Genomic DNA, 17280 nt, shown 5'->3' with positions numbered 1-17280 from the left:
CCAAAAAAAAAAAAAAAGAATAACATTTCCTCTTCTGGGGATGCTTTAGAAGGTCAGTAGTGGAATTCTCATATCTTGGCCAGAATTATGTCGCATCCTCATTCCTACACTGATTGTAGTTAAGCAGGTTTGACTTTGACCAAAGGAGTTTCACCGTTTACAACTAAAGATGGAGTCAGCTGCCCCTGAAGCTTATGATCACACGTTGCTGGGAAGAGGACAGAATACAATTTCTTATTCTGTTAGAAGGAAAGAGAGGAGAATAGAAGTTGAACAAACAATCATTAGTCTCTGCCAAAATAATAACAATTTTTAAAAAATGACTACAATTTGGTTCTTTTCAGCTTAGTTTTGAGTAATGACTTCCTTGAAGATGAATTTATGACAGATAAATTTCTAAAAATGTTAACACTGTGAGATCAGTAGGAATCTGTGACTTGAATTAATTTTAATTTATGTATTTGAGCACATTTCTGCAGCAGTTCTGTTATTTTCCTAGCATATTCCTTTGGGGTTGGGGAATAACTGTGGAGGAGTGAAAGAAATTTGGGGACCCTTCCCAACAGAAGCCAGCCAATTTCTTCATGTCCTCCTGTCCTTGAATTCAGGACTGTTTCTGTATTAGTCCTTCTGTAATGCTCTTTTTATGTGAATGATATAAAACAATTCATCATTGCAGTCATCAGATTCTCCAAGACAACTCCATATAACCTGAAATATTTTTGCAGGAAAATTGATTTCCCAATTTAAACGTCATGGTTGACTGGTTGCGCTGTTTATAAACAAATAGCATAAATAATTTAGTTGAAGATTTATTGTGAATTGCAGATATCATTCCTTTTTCTTTTTTTTTAAGTTGTCTAAATATGCTGTTATCAAGGAAATAGGATCTTCAGAATCAGAGAAGGCACTATTGGAGTTTTGTGCAGACTTTGTGAAGGAGTTTGCTACATTTGGTAGAAATTTATATTTTGCCTAGGTCAGTTTAATGAAATGAATGAAACGAAACTAGCATTAACAAGTATGTTCTGTAAGCTGAATATTATCCTAGACTCTTTGGCATACAATATTATAATCCATGATATCTCATTTTTTTTTATAGAGGAAGAAACTGTGGTTCAGAGAAGTTTTGACCTGGAATAAAGGTAACAAAACTGAGATTCAATAGCTTTTAACATACCTATTTTAATTGCCATACTGTATCCAGGCTCACTGCTGCTGTTGCTGTTGCTTTTATAGTTTTCTCTTTATAGTGGGTCTTTTTGATTCTGCTGACTATGATTGCATAAGGTTGGTCTTCCTCCTCTGCTGGCCATTTTAAGCAAATCATCAAATACTCATGAGGTGCCTATTGAGTGCAAGCTTGGGTCATAGAAGCTAGCATGTGGGTAAGGGTGCCATTCAGCAAACATTTCCATGTCTTCTCCTTCTGGATGCAATGAGGGTTGTGCTTCCTGACCCCTCTGTGGTGGAGTGACGCCGTATGATTAGTCCTGGTCATTGAGTGGGAAGCTCTAGTGTCATACGTCATTTCCAGGCCTGTCACTTAGTTTTTGATTGGAGACCTGCCAGAGAGCTCTTTCCCTTTGCTATGATGGGTGGCAACATTTGAGTTGGCATTTGTTCCGTCAGCCTGTGTGGCTGAGTGACAATGGTGAGCATAGCTCTCCTGCTAACCTGATACAGGCATGTAGTATGACAAAGAAATAAGTCATATTTGTATCCAGCTGCTGCAGTTTTGGGATTGATTTCTATGGTATCTAGATACAACTAGTCTTGACTGATATGGATATTGAGTGATTATCATATATCAAGTTCAGTAAATAAACGAATTATGTGCATTAACTTCACAACAACCACCTGAAGTGGCATAATTATCCCCATTTTATATTCCAGGAAATGGGGACTGATAGGACTTAAGTAACTTGCATGAGGTAATCCAGATCATCGAAACCTGGGTCTGAGACCAGCTCCTGACCTTGGCCTCACTATGTTATACCAGGCTCAGATGCTTTTTTAAAAAAAATTAGTTCAGACTACTTTAATTCACTAAAGGCATTTTGCCTTTTCTCTCCTCTAACCTTTATCTGAATCTGTACCAGTAGGCTCTTCTGACTAAGACTTGCATTAATACTGGGAAGTAGGGCTAGGCATGGTGGCTCACACCTGTAATCCCAGCACTTTGGAGTCTGATGAGGGAGGATCCTGTGAACCCAAGAGGTCAAGGCTTCAGGGAACTATGATTATGCCATGCACTCCAGCCTGGGTGACAGAGAGAGACCCTGTCACTGAAAAAAGAAAACACTGGGAAACAGGAACATAGTGCTAATTGCAGGATTACCATTGTTTCCTAAATTAAAGTTTGCATCAGTTCTAGGTCAACAACATAGATGAACCTGGACATCATACTAAGTAAAATAAGCCAGGCACAGAGTGCATGATCTTACTCATATGTGGAATTTTAAAAAATTTAACTCATAGAAGTAGAATGATGGGTACTCGAGGTTAGGGGCGTGGGGAGACAGGGAAAGGGGAGATGTTGGCCAAAGGATCCAAAGTTTCATGAGGACAAATAGGTTTTAGTGATCTATTACATGACATGTTGACCACAGTTAATAATAATATATATTTCAAAATTGCTAAAAGACTAGATTTTAAATGCTGTCACCACAAAAACATAAGTAGGTGAGATGATGAATGTGTTAATTGGCATGATTTAATCATTCCACAATGTATACATATATCAAAACATTTCATCATATTCCATAAATACAATCAATTATTATTAATTAAAATTTTAAGAAATGAAATTAGAAACAAATGGTATGATCTGAGAACTGGGTATTTTCCTAGACTTTTTTGCCAAGTTATCTTAAACTTGTAATTATATGTATATATATGAAAACACTGAGTTTCAGAGAGGTTTAAGTAATTTGATCTAGGATAAAGGTAATAAAGTGAGATTCAAACACAGCACTAATGTGAAAATCTATGTTGTTTTCATACCACCAAGCAGCAGGTTTTAAATGCACAGAGAAAACTGATTATTTCCATCTCATTGGGGGTCAGAGGATTATGTCTTTCATAGAACCCCAGGCCTACAAGATTCTCTGTGAACCAAAGTGTTCCATGGTCAAATTAATTCAGGACCTAAAGCATACGTCAGTCACCACATTTGGATATTCATGATGCACATTAGCATAATTCAGTCTCTACAAAGTTCTTCAGTTAAGAAATCTATCTAATTTGGTGTAACCCAAAGTTCCTCAAATGTATCTGACTACTGAACACCACCACCAAACTCTGCCATTGATTTTAAGCATCCTAAAATTAAGCATCTTTGAGAGATTATATGTTAGAATTAAAACTTGATACTCTGTTGGAATCAAATATAACCATTACATACTGAGTAAACAAAAATAATCTGTATTTCCTTCTTGCTGATTTAACACAGCAAAATTTTTGACTTAAGCCAAATTGCTTCTGGTTCAGATCCATTTCCTATGGGTAGTCAGAAAGACAATGCCATTTTGCTTTGATATCTTTTGGTTTATTCCTAACAAGGCACATCTCCTGTTTTTACTTCTCTCTTTTCTATTATGTTAACAGAATCCTTCTTTTCTATGATTTTTGGTTCATGGATGGTTTACGTGACCAACCTGGATCAAGAAGAATCTTCCTTGGGCTTTTCCACCAGTGCTGTTGGAGATACTCTTTTTTCCCCTGATGTTGCTTACTGTTAGGGTGTGAGTCTTGACTGCTAGTGATCTTAATACTTGTATACATGGCTAAAGCCTAAGAATTGATCCCTGATGACGTACTGTACTTGAGTCCATGAGTCCTGCTGTGCTTGAAACCACAAGTTCTATCCCCACATCTTTTGGTTATATCAACAAACACTTTCTTTGATTCCTTCCCTCCCTCCCACCTTCCCTCCCTTCCACTTCCCTCTGCTCCCCTCCCCTCCTCTTCTCTCTTTTCTCTCTCTCTTTCCCTTTCTTCCTTTCCTTTCCCTCCCTTCCTCCCTCCCTCCTTTCCTTCCTTCCTTCCTTCCTTCCTTCCTTCCTTCCTTCCTTCCTTCCTTCCTTCCTTCCTTCCTTCTTTTCTTCTCTTCTTTCCTTTTTCTCTTCTTTTTCTCTTCTTCTACTCCTTCTGTCTCTCTTATTTCCTTCTTAGTAGTTTGAGTATTCTGTTGCTGCTATAAACTGAGTGTTTATTAATATATGTATCTTTAACAAACACAGATAAACCAATATTTTTTTTCCAAAGCTGTGAATACTGAAAAACTGCTAAATAATAGAAGATGTACAAGTAAGTGCTATACAGGCTAGAAAACCTCTCCTAGCCTTAAAAGAGCTGGGGAATTTCAGAATGTATCATCATTTTTTACTGTCACAGTCCTAAGTAGCTGACACAATTTCTGGCTATGATGAAAAGTATTCAAGAAATATTTGTTGACTGGTTTAATGAACACAAATAGTTTCCTCTTTCAGGGAAGATTATCTTTTTTTTCTCTTTAAATTGTCTTCACCAACTGTGTACCAGAAACTTGAAATTAAAAAAAAACTCTATTTTCAAGGAGCTTATATCTAACAGGGGAGACATTTAGAAATATATATAAAAAATACACACAAAAAAAAATCCATAGGAGAAACATGTTGTCTGGGAGGACCGAGAAAGTCTCACTTTTGGAAGGTATGAAACCTCAGAATCCATTCACCAGAGTCAAAAGTTGGTAACATACAAGCTAGATTTAGCCTGACAATATGTTTGAAAATTTGGAAAAATTTTACATAAAATTACATGTTTACATGGTTTCTTCAAATACTAGAAAATTCGGGAACATAGGCTGTGTGTCCCCATGGGAATAGTAGGCAAGAGCTGAATAGCAGTTTATCTCTTTACATGATGTGAAACACACAACTGGATAACAGCTTATCTCTTTATGGGATATGAAACGCACAGACACTTTAATATGGCACAGCTCTCACCATATTTTATTGTCTTGCACCCAGTCCACATCACTCATTTGTGTCACCTGCCTGTCTCATAAAAGCATTTGCGTTTGTTACCCTGGTGTCCACTACTGTGGCTGGCAAGGAAGAGCACAGGGCATCAGGGATCCTATAGCCCATCTTTCCATCAAATGCCTTTTGAAGGGTACTAAGTGTAGAAAGAGCAAATAGAGAAATGAGTGCCTATGAGGGCTGGCCTGATGATCTATTCCGAGAAGGCACATCAGCCCTGCCTTTTCTTTCTTTCGTTCGCTTCATTTGGGGCATTGAAATGTAATTGTTTAGTTCCATGCAAAACTTGAGTTTTGGTAATACAGAAAGTTTCTTCTGGGTGGAAACTTGAGTTGAATATCTGTTCTCATCCTACAAGCCTATTTACCATGCTTCCTTAGACTTGATTAAGGACTCGGGCCCAATGGCAGCATAACGAAAGAGCACTGACTGGAAATCAGGGAGACCAGGTTTGAATACTGGTCCTGGGATTAAATAGTTGGGTGATACTGGGCATGTCACTTTGCATTTCTTTGTTCTGTTTACTCCTATATCATGAGGAGTTTGGATTAGATAATATCTAAGTTCTTGCCAACTCCAAAATTATAAGTATCCTATAGTACCTTACTGTATAAATAAGGGATTTTGTCTCTGCAATCAGGGGTTTAAATCCTGTTTTGTCTCTGGAATCAGAGGTTTAAATCCTTGTTCTACCAGCTATTTCCTATGTCTTTGAGCATATTCTCAAATGCCAAAAGTCTCAGTTGTCCTACTTTTCTCAGAAACATGGATCATGTAATATCCACATTATAGGGTGAAAAGGAAGATTCAGTGCAAAGTTGATACCTGGTGTAGAGTAAGCACTCAATCAGTGATAACTTGAGAATTACAAGCTCTTGCTTTCTTAAAATAATTGTGCCCCCTTTATTTTTAATTGCTTTCTACTTTTCTCATTTCCATGCATATGCTTTCCTCGCTAGCAAATTGGTGTTGTGGAGTCTGGAACAGAAAACAAGTCTCTTCTTTTAAGCACATTGATTTCTTACTAGTGAGAATTTAGAATGTAATAGAGTTACTGGTTGGTTTTAGTAGAGTAATGCAAAGAGCTAAGAAACTTAAAGATAGGATCTGTGGTGTGCCCACCTTTGTATCTTCAGTGCCTAGCAATGTGTGTGGTGTGCAGTAAATTATCAATAGATGAGATATTCGGCTGAATCCTTTAAGGTCTACTTGCAGGTTAATTTTAATAATAACTAATATTTACTAAGTACTTAACTGTGTCTAACAATCTATGCTAAATGTTTGTATGTACGCTCTAAGCAGTCCTATTATTTCTCCCACTTTTCACATAAAGGAATCAAGGGTTAGAGAAGATAAATAATTTGCCCAAGATCACACCACAGGTAAAGCGGCAAAGTTAGAATGCAACTCTAGGTCTGTCTTTCCTTAAAGTGGTATTATTTACCTCTGTGCCACACCATGCTGACATACCGCTCTTCACCTTGGTCTCATGGATAGAAGAGATGATGGTGATCAGAAATCAAGTCTTGCACCAGTTACTGGAATAATAGATATTATAGGTATTTGGGTTTTAGTTTCTAGACATCCAGCGTCATTGTTGCAATTGTCAATATTAGCACCTATTCAGAATTTTCATGCAGGGAATACATCAGATGTAGGTGTATCTCTTGTGTATTTGAGCAGTTCTTATGAAACTGTTGTTATCACACTGATGTTCCCAGTGGTGAGTTGTAGGTGGTAACAGCAATAGTAGGGTGCTTCACTTTGAGAGTAGGCTATCACACATACATTTAAAAATAGACGGATTCCCTCAAAATTCCCTCTCCCTTTCTTTCTCTCTCTCTCTCTTCTACATTAAGTTGTCTTTGGCTTTTAATACAGCTTGTGACTCATCTAGAGATGATCAAACATGTGATGTTTGGAAAATTGAGAGGAAGCAAAGACTCCTTTTATGCCATGATCTAACCTTTTTTTTTTTTCATATCTGACTGGGACATGACACAATTTTACCCCCATTTGCATTATCCAATGCTGCAAAGATTCTCAATATGTCTGGCCTAATTAAGGACACCCATTTAACTTCAGCGATCACTACCCTTTCCTTCTCTTCAACTATATTTAATGAACAAGTATATCTTGTTTGTGTGACATTTAATTTTATACAATGTTAATTTAAGAAATGGATTAGTACAGTGGATATATTAATGGCTATGTCTTTTCAATCTATTACTGAGCTGTCGGTTTATCCCTGAGAAAATATTGCTGGGCCAGGATCATTGCTCAATAAGAGTAATTTTGCATTGCCGATGGCTGTGCCCTTGTTTTGTCAAGGCTACGTTACAGACATCCTTTATTTTCTAGAAGTCTAGATTGTATTGTTTCGGGAATGCAGCTGATTCAGACCAGATCTATCCCTACCTTTTCTGCATGGATCCCTTCGTCATCATCATTTTATTTTTTGGCCATCCTTTGGACAGAGAGTATTTCTTCTTCTTTCTTTCCTTTTTTTTCTTGGACTTTAGTTTCAGTGGATTGAATAATGACACTTCTCAGTTCTTGGTACATGATTCTCATTATTCCTGGCAAGACCTCTGCTGTTTTAGTTATTTATTTATTTGTGTTTGTCTCTATCCCCTCCTCCCATTCCCCACCATTCACTATAGCAATCATTCTTGTTTAATTCATTTTTTGTATTATGTGTACGCCTTTCAAAATGTGCATTGCTGTTTCATATGCATGTACTTTTAAATTATGCAAACAGTGTGATGTCAAATATTTCAGCCTTCTTGGTTTTTTTAAATTAACATGCTGCTTTTAAGATCCACTCATCTTGCCACATGTGCATCTAATCCTTTGCTTCTGACTGCTGTCTTTCTTGTTCCCACGGCCTTGAAAGAGAATACCAGTGTTTAGCATACTGACCCACTCTGATCATTCAGCTTTCTCATACTTGGTTGACATCAGAATTAGAGGTGATCTGATGGTCCCAGAGGAAGCCCTATGTAGTTTATGTAGGGCCCTGATCTTAGAAACCAAAGCGTGGAAATTTTAAAAATTGTTTGTTGGTTCCTGAAGGTATAATAATTTTTCTTGTGGAGAGATGACAACAAAACTCTACTCTGCCACAGATGCAACAGAGAAAAAAAAGCTTATTCTGAAGGCAAGCCTCAGTTTCTTCATGAGCAATATGGAGATAAGAATAGCACTAACATCATGAGGTTGCTAAGGTTAATGTGAGATAACTTACACAATCTGTATGAGATAATTTATACAATCTGCTTAGTACTGTGCCTGACATGTTGATAAATAGTTTGCAATTAATATTCTAACTCCAAGTCTAGTGTTCCACTCATAATACTATGTGTTGCCCTATAGCCAGAAGATTTGCTCTTTTATTAATGTAGACATTAAATGGGTTATCTGAAATATGCAAGAAAAAGCTAGAGATGGCGACTGATGCTCTGTGTCATGATACTTAATTGTGAGCAGACACACTTATGCTTCATGTGCAACCAGCTGTGTAAGCTGAGAGCCTGAACACTGCTTATTGTTGTAATCAGATACAACTTACAACAAAGTTCTTATCTCCTAATCAATATTCATAATTGTTATTGTGCTTCATGGTCATTATGCATAAGTAGTAAATGGCATGTATACACATTTACTAAATACTATTACTTTTACCAGTAGACCATGTTTTAATGTTTCAGTTGTTCTTCCTGTCTTGTTTTATATTTAGTGTCTCTAGCCTTTCTTCAAGTGATACAGAAAGGAGTGACACAGAGAGGAGAAGGGTAGCCTGACTTGGGTTCACAAGGTGAAAAGCACAGAGTGCATTGCACAAGAAGAGTAATGAATGGCAGTGCGTGGGGCACTGTGTTATTGTGTCCAGAAATGGTGGGTTCTTGGTCTCGCTGACTTCAAGAATGAAGCCGCAGACCCTCGTGGTGAGTGTTACAGTTCTTGAAGATGGTAGTACGGAGTTTGTTCCTTCAGATGTTCAGATGTGTCTACAGTTTCTTCCTTCTGGTGGGTTTATGGTCTCGCTCACAGGAGTGAAGCTGCAGACCTTCGTGGTCAGTATTACAGCTCTTAAAGGCGGTGCGTCTGGAGTTGTTGGTTCTTCCTGGTGGGTTCTTCCTCTCACTGGCTTCAGGAGTGAAGCTGCAGACCTTTGCAGTGAGTGTTACAGCTCATAAAGGATGCATGGACCCAAAGAGGAGCAGCAGCAAAGAGCGAAGGAACAAAGCTTCCACAGTGTGGAAGGGCACTGGAGCTGTTGCTGCTGGCTGGCTTGGGCAGACTGCTTTTATTCCCTTATCTGGCCCCACCCACATCCTGCTGATTGTTCTATTTTACCGAGAGCTGATTGGTCCGTTTTGAAAGAGTGCTGATTGGTGCATTTACAAAATCCCTGAGCTAGACACAGAGTGCTAGACAGAAAAGTTCTCCAAGTCCCCACTAGGTTAGCTAGACACAGAGCATGATTGGTGAGTTTACAAACCTTGAACTAGACACAGAGTGCTGATTGGTGTGTTTATAAATCTTGAGCTAGGCACAGAGTGCTGATTGGTGTAGCTACAATCCCTCAGTCAGATGTAAAAGCTCTCCAAGTCCCCAACAGACTCAGGAGCTCAGCCGGCTTCACCCAGTGGATCCCAAAGGGGACCACAGGCAGAGCTGCCCCTCAGTCCCATGCGGCAGCACCTGGGTGGTAGAGGAGACTGAGTGCTGGGGAGCACTCGGCAGGGAGCTCCTGGCAGGGGGCCGTGCTAGTCGCTAGTCGGGGAGGCTTGGGCCGCACAGGAACCCACCTCGTGGGGTGTAAGGGGAGTTGTTGGGGCATGGCAGGCTGCAGGTCCCGAGCCCTGCCCGACAGGGAGGCAGCTGAGGCCCTGTGAGAACTCTAAGGTAGGGCCAGGGGGCCGGCACTGCTGGAGGACCCAGCGCACCCACTGCAGCTGCTGGCCCGGGTGCTAAGCCCTTCACTGCCCTGGGCCAGCAGCGCCCGACAGCGGCTCTGAGTTGTGGGCCCGCAGAGTCTGTGCCCGCGACTGCGCCAGCCTGAACTCCTGCTGGACTGTGAGCACCGCAGGCAGCCTGGGTTCCCACCAGCGCCTCTCCCTCCACACCTCCTCTCAAGCAGAGGGAGCCGGCTGCGGCCTCGGCCAGCCCAGAGAGGGGCTCCCACAGTGCCGCGGTGGGCTGAAGGGCTCCTTAAGCACTGCCAGAGTGGACTCCGAGGCCAAGGAGGTGCTGAGAGTGAGGGCTGCTAGCACATTGTCACCTCTCATTTTGACACAGAGACCTGAAAGTGAGAGAAACTGACCTATGTGTATTCCCCCTTTTTCTCAATGATGGATGCACAGAAACTTCAGGAGGCTTGCTTCAGTCATGCCCTGCCCAGGAAAGTAGGCGAGGGGTTGAGTAGGCAGTGGCTAGAGAAGAGTTGCAGACATAGTGTCCTCTGGAGCTTTTCTCACAGAAACAACTGAGGCAAGTTCACCTTTATGCTGAGTCTGATTGCCTTTATTTCTTTGGTTTCACATTCCTGTAACTCAATGACTGGCAACTATAATCCACAGGCTAAATTTATCCCACTGTCTGTTTTTGTAAATAAGGTTGTATTGGAACACAGTCATACCCACTTGTTTATCTATTGCCTGTGGCTGCTTTCACTCCACAACAGCAGAAGTGGGTAGTCACCACATAGACTTTACACTGAGGAAAGTCTAAAATATTTACTATCTGAATCTTTACAGAAAATGTTTGCCAACAGCTGCTCTGCTTCAATGTAACATTTTCCTTTTCACAGATACATATGAGCAGGTAGTATAGTAGAGTGGTGAAGAGTATGTGCTCTGAAGTCAGATAGAGCAAAGGATGCAGTTTTCTTTCTTTCTGTGAGTGTTAGGTTTTCATCTCCATCTACCACATAATGTTCTGGTGAAGAGTTAATAGGATGATGCATGCAAGGTGCTCAACAGTTCCCTGGAATTTAGTATTCAATGTATATTGTATATTTGTAAAACTGAAAAGATTGAAAAGTAATTGAACAGGAAATGTAGAACTCTGTGAGTCAGGAATAAGATCATGTGAGTCAGGAATAAGATCATGCTGGGTGTTTGTATGCTGGGGAAACATACTGCAATTGATTGTATGAGAATGAGTGTAGGGATGTCTGGGTTGTCAGAGATGAATTATGCTCAACTATTTCCCAGGGTCCAGTCTGGTCACTTTAAATGTATGAAGGTACAAAGTGAAGCTCTCTGCCATCTCCCTTGGTGTCTGCTCACACATGCAGGGAGATGTGAAGGTGTCTTCTGTCCTCCTGCATCTATGGAGCTCAGGTGAGATCAGATGCCTGTTACAAACTACAATAACCGTTCACTCTGGGGACCAGAAGGGGTATAAACAGCTGCTGTGTTTCATGCTGGGAAGTTAATGGGTGTCCAGGGTTTTACCCCACAGGTGCCAGAAGTCTGATCTCGGAAGCATTTCACAAAATTGAAAATGACAAATGAAAACTCCAAATTAGAAAGGCTCCCTACCATTGAGTGGCAGTGAGATCACTTTCTGCCAGTCTTGCTCCAAGGACTGTGTTCTCTGCACAGCCTCTGCTGAGCAGTAAAAGACCAGGTAGGTCAGCTCAAATGTGAGGATTTAACTACTTCTTTCCCATCATTCACTTCTGCTCCTTTGCTATAATAGGCTGCCACTATTGTATGAAGTATTACTTTTAACCTGCTCTTGTTTGCCCTTTATGATTTGCTAATATACCTGCCATTTACAAGCAAGACACTTACCTTAGCTGCTGCTGCTGCTGCTGAACAAAATGTTGTGGGCATTGACTCTTCTAAATGTTAGGTTAAGCACGTTTGTCCTTGTTTAGATGTAGTGTAGAGCCTGTCATGTATCGCGTGCTCAATAATTATGTGTTGAACATAGGGTGAGTGACGAGAGAACAATATATCAGATAGAGTTCCTGCCTTTATGGACTTCAGAGTGTAAATGGTGAAGGTAGACATTAATACCATTATGTCTATGAGGATCAGCTCTCTGAGGGAGGCATTTACAGATAAGTAAGTTGAAGCTCAGTTAGGTGAAGTGATCTGCTTAATGTCATGTATCAGTAAATGGCAGAGATAGGACTTGGCCCCAGGTCCAATCCTGTCCTCTTCCTCTTTAAACTCTAGTGCACCTCATAGATAAGTGATTTCCCAGAGATTATCTGTTTCTAGCGAGTGAGCATTTTTTTTTTTTGAGACAGAGTTTTGCTCTTGTTGCCCAAGCTGGAGTACAGCTGTGCGATCTTGGCTGACTGCAACCTCCGCCTCCTGGGTTCAGGCGATTCTCCTGCCTCAGCCTCCCAAGTAGCTGGTACTATAGGTACCTGCCAGCATGCCTGGCTAATTTTTGTATTTTTATAGAGATGGGGTTTCGCCATGTTGGCCAGGCTGGTCTCAAACTCCTGACCTCAAGTGATCCACCCACCTTGGTCTCCCAAAGTGCCGGGATTACAGGCATGAGCCACCGCGCCCAACTGAGTGAGCAATTTTAAGACTATAATGAACACACTTCTATATAGGAATAAACTTGTTTTATTTGAGGACCAGATCAATCATTCCAGGCAAGCAGCACCCTTCCTATGTGGAATAAACTAGGTAGCAAAGGGTGCTGCTTGACTGAAATGATTGATCTGGTCATCAAATATTCTTCAATAAGAGTGGTTGAGTCCATGGGGCTCAGAGGTCCTCACCTGTATATGAAAGCAATTTTTCTCAAGGTAGATGCAGATCCCTGGAATTCTTGATAAAAACACAGGTTTCTGGGCTTATTCCAGAACTACTGAATCTGAATTTTTACATAGTTCTCCAAGTTACTTTTATGTACAATGAAATTTAAAAACCGCTGTTTAAAAGGGTGTGACAGTCAGAATCCAGTCAGAACAACAGAAGCCACATTAAGTATTTTGAATAGAAAACTATTTAATAAAGGGAATTAGAAGGTTACACTACCACTAAAAAGACTAGAGAGCTGGATGCAGTGGTGCACACCTGTAGCCCCATCCCAGCAACTTGGAAGGCTGAGGGAGAAGGATCACTGGAGCCCAGGAATTGGAGTCCGGACTGTGCAACATAGTGAGACCCTATTTCTTTGAAAAAAAATGCTAGGGAGCAAAAGTCAGCAAGGCCATTCCAGGCTTTCAGGAATCTTAAGGTACAAAAATTGCAGGTAAGTGGATGGTCCTCAGGAGGACCCCTGGAAGCCTCCAGCAAAATACACATCTGACACCCTCAGGATTGTCTGCATCTACTGTCAGAAGGAACTGACTCCATCTTTTCTTCCTTGTTCTGATTTTCACAGGCGGATCCCTCTTTGGCAGAAACTTCCTACAACTCTACTTGCACACAATTCTGAGTAATGTAGTTTCCAAATTTTCAACCTCTATGGCATAGAGGAAGGAATGTTTATGGAGAATCAACAAATTACATCTGGCAGAGTAGTTATTTAAACTCATGGCTCTATTAAATAAAACCAAAAATTTGCCAGGTGTGGTGGCTCATGCTTGTAATTCCAGCACTTTGGGAGGCTGAGGTGGGCAGGAGAGTGGATCACTTGAGGTCAGGAGTTCAAGACTAGCCTGGCCAACATGCTGAAACCCTGTCTTTATTGAAAATACAAAAATCAGCCCGGCATGGTGGCACGCGCCTGTAATCCCAGGTACGTGGGAGGCTGAGGCACAAGAATCACTTGAGTCCAGGAGACTGAAGTTGCAGTATAGCAGAATAGCCAAAATAGTACCACTGTACTCCAGCCTGGACAACAGAGTGAGACTTTGTCTCAAAAAAAAAAAAAGTCAGTTGAGAACTGAGTCTGTAAAACAACCTAAAGATCCTCTGTTAAAAGATAACTTACAAAAAAAGACACTAGTAATTTACCTAATAATAATAATATTAATAACAACACCGGTAAAAGAAGAGCCTGGTTCTGGTATGTAAATTCTCCATCACGTGGGTCATCGTGGTGTACCATATTTGCTTCTGGTCCAGATTCAAGATTCAGTTCTTTCCTCTTCTTTTGGCCTACTAACTGTGTCTCTACTTTGTCTTCTTAAGTTTTTCTCTTCTCTTTTTGAGACAGAGTTCCACTCTTGTTGCCCAGGCTGGAGTGCAGTGGTGTGATCTCAGCTCACTGCAACCTCTGCCTCATGGGTTCAAGCAATTCTTCTGCCTCAACCTCCCGAGTAGTTGGGATTACAGGCATGCACCACCATGCCCGGCTAATTTTCTATTTTTAGTAGGGACGGGGTTTCTCCATGTTGGTCAGGCTGGTCTCGAGTTTCTGACCTCAGTGATCCACCTGCCTCGGCCTCCCAAAGTGCTGGGATTACAGATGTGAGCCACCACACCTGGTCAAGTTTTCCTCTTCTAATCTATGATGCTGACTTTAGTGTCAGAACAAATGAGCTACTTACCCAGAAGCTTCAGTCTCTGTGTGCAATCACTTAAAGTTTGGTTTGAATGCCACAGAGACTTCTTACCTTGCCAAAATAAATTATATTTGTATGCATACATCCTCACTCATTGGTTACTAACCAGGAGAGCACATCAGAAATAGCTAAGGAGTTTTAAAAATACACTTTCTCTGACCCCACCTTCAGTGATTAATTCACTTGGGGGATTGACTCTCTGAAACTATTTTTAACAAGCTCCACAGATGATTTTGATATATTCTCATTTGCTGAGAATCCATATAGCCATTATATAGGTGTGTATAACATAGGAAATGCTAAGGGATTTTTTATTCAAATGTTGAATGTCTTCTGTGATTGTAGTAGACATGGTTATAATAAAACTCCCTGCCTCTAGTTATGAAAAAATATACTTTAAGCTGAGAGCAGAAACTCTTCTGTACTCCTCAAAAGCCACCCCTACTTTCCAATTGTTTGTACTCTTTTACTTTTAGATACCAGCTTGACACTCAACATGCTGGAGAGCTCATTGCCGTAAAATTCATTTGACAAGTACTGAGTTCTATATGGAATTGCTCTGTGGAGATGGATACTAAAAAGAGTCATGATCTTAACTTTTTATACCAAAGCCCCTACACCATGTTGGAACCCTATTCCCCTTCTATCTAGATTGTTCAGTTGCTATAGACATCTGACTGAAGTTGAAACACATATGCTCTCTTTCCTGGGAATGTGAAACTAAAACATAGAGATTGACACACTCAGAATTGAGCGTGCACTTCAATGTCATTTAGAGATGTAGCTTGAAGACCTGGCAACCCAAAACCTTCTGTAACCTGGAATCATAGAGAAGCAGCAAATATGATACTTCATTCAATAAAAGACAGTGTCACTTGTAAGTCCATCACTCAGAAATACAAAATCTGCCACTTCTACTATAACATGATACCTTTCCATCTTTTGGAATTTTTATTTTATGTTTACTGAAAGGCCTCTTATAGGCTATTTTGATTGTTACTTTTCTCTCATGTATTATGCTTTTGCATTTTCCTATTTCTTATCAGTAGGACAATATAAGTAAAATGAATTATTAAGGTGTTTTTAAAATTTCATGTACAAAGTCCAGCTGTTTGGAATCACTTTTTCTCTGCTGCATAATCCTCTGTACCATTGATAACACTGGTGATGGAGCATCGCTTAAAGAAAGTCCCACTATGACTTCTCAGATTTTCCTCCAATATAGAGACACATTCTCAAGTCTGAGTGCTATGCTTTTCTACTTGAGTTAACTCATAGTCACAACTCATTTTTCTCAGATGCATCATATGTCACTAGAAGTTAAGCAACTTACAAGACATAGGGAGGTTGAATTTGAGAAAATGTGAATTGTAGGACCCAGAAGTATGGCTTTCCTTGGGAAGGAAGCTGCGTTTCAGAGGGAAGGGAGGAGGAGAGGTACAGAGCTTGGCAGATATGAAAATGCAGAAAGCTCCAGGAACAGAGACCGAAGACTTCTCAGTCTGGTGAGTATGGGCTGTACTCCACCCAGGTGTGGTCTAGAGGGTGCTGCTGCAACCTAAAAATACGTTTCTCTTCACTTAAGCTAACTCAAGTGGGCTTTTTTTCTCTTACAATTAAACAATCCATGACTAGGATATCCTGGAGAAGTTCATGCCTAGTGGGGAATGCGAACATGTAAACAGAGACAGTTACAACAGTGCTTGATTTGTGTTGTGGAGAAGATTATGTACAAAGTCCTGTGGGAGACCACAGGGCGAGTGTGTTTGTATTCACCTTCCTATGTATTTCTGAGCTGGGGACCAGCCTCATTCAAATATTTTACAAATGACATTCATTAAGACACGGTGATGCAGAAGCCAAGTGATAATGTTCCACCATAGAATTCTAAACAGACTCGTCAACTAAGGCATATGCTGGTTGGTCATTGCTGTTTTGGGAACCAGCCAAGGCTCCATTTTAGTGATTATATTGTTGCTTGTCAAGGTCCTACATTTTTGTGGCCATTCTCAGTCTCTCTGCACTGTTTCTCTCTCTTGCCTGAGCTCACCTTCTATTCTGTTGAGATTATTCTTCACCGTGTTAGTCAAAGCTGCACACTTTCTTCTCCCCTGTCTTTATCACTGCCTTCCACCTGTTCTTTCTCTGCCCACATCAAAATTCCCCTTTAAGGCCCTTGCATTCCCTACTCTTTCAAGAAGTCTTTCCTGATTGTACCAGTCCAATCCACAGCTTCCTTCTCTTAGCAATTCTTGAATGGAAGCCACACTTAATTTTTAAAATGGGGTTGGATGCTATGTCTCTGGACCAGGCTGTACATTCTTTGACGGTGGGAACCATATGTTAATATATATTAAAATATCTTATTTTTTTCAGCAAATATCTACTGAGTTATGTGTCCCAGTGCTAGACACTGAGCTCAGTGATGTGAGAAAAGCTGCTTTATAGAAATTCATAGATTTTAAAAATGGAGAAGGTGTTAAGAAGAATAGGGGTGGAGAGCTGTGGAACTTTAGAAGAGGAAGAGTTGGCTTCCAGTTGGGAATAGAAAGGGAAGCTCCCCTGACACAGTGGTGATTGTGTCGGGTCTTGAAAGGTAGTTAGGATTTAGGTATATAGGGAATAGGGGGAAGGTGGGAATCCTGCACCTGCAGTCAGTATGTTCAGTTGCCATTTGCTTAGGGCAGGGTTTCGAAAACTTTTTCTGTAAGGGACTTGACAGTAACTATTTTAGGCTTTGTCAACCATATAGTCTCTTAC

The sequence above is a fragment of the Colobus angolensis genome, unplaced genomic scaffold (genome assembly GCF_000951035.1).
Source record: "Colobus angolensis palliatus isolate OR3802 unplaced genomic scaffold, Cang.pa_1.0 Scaffold192, whole genome shotgun sequence".
Lineage (NCBI taxonomy): Eukaryota > Metazoa > Chordata > Mammalia > Primates > Cercopithecidae > Colobus > Colobus angolensis.
This window is presented reverse-complemented; position numbering follows the sequence as displayed.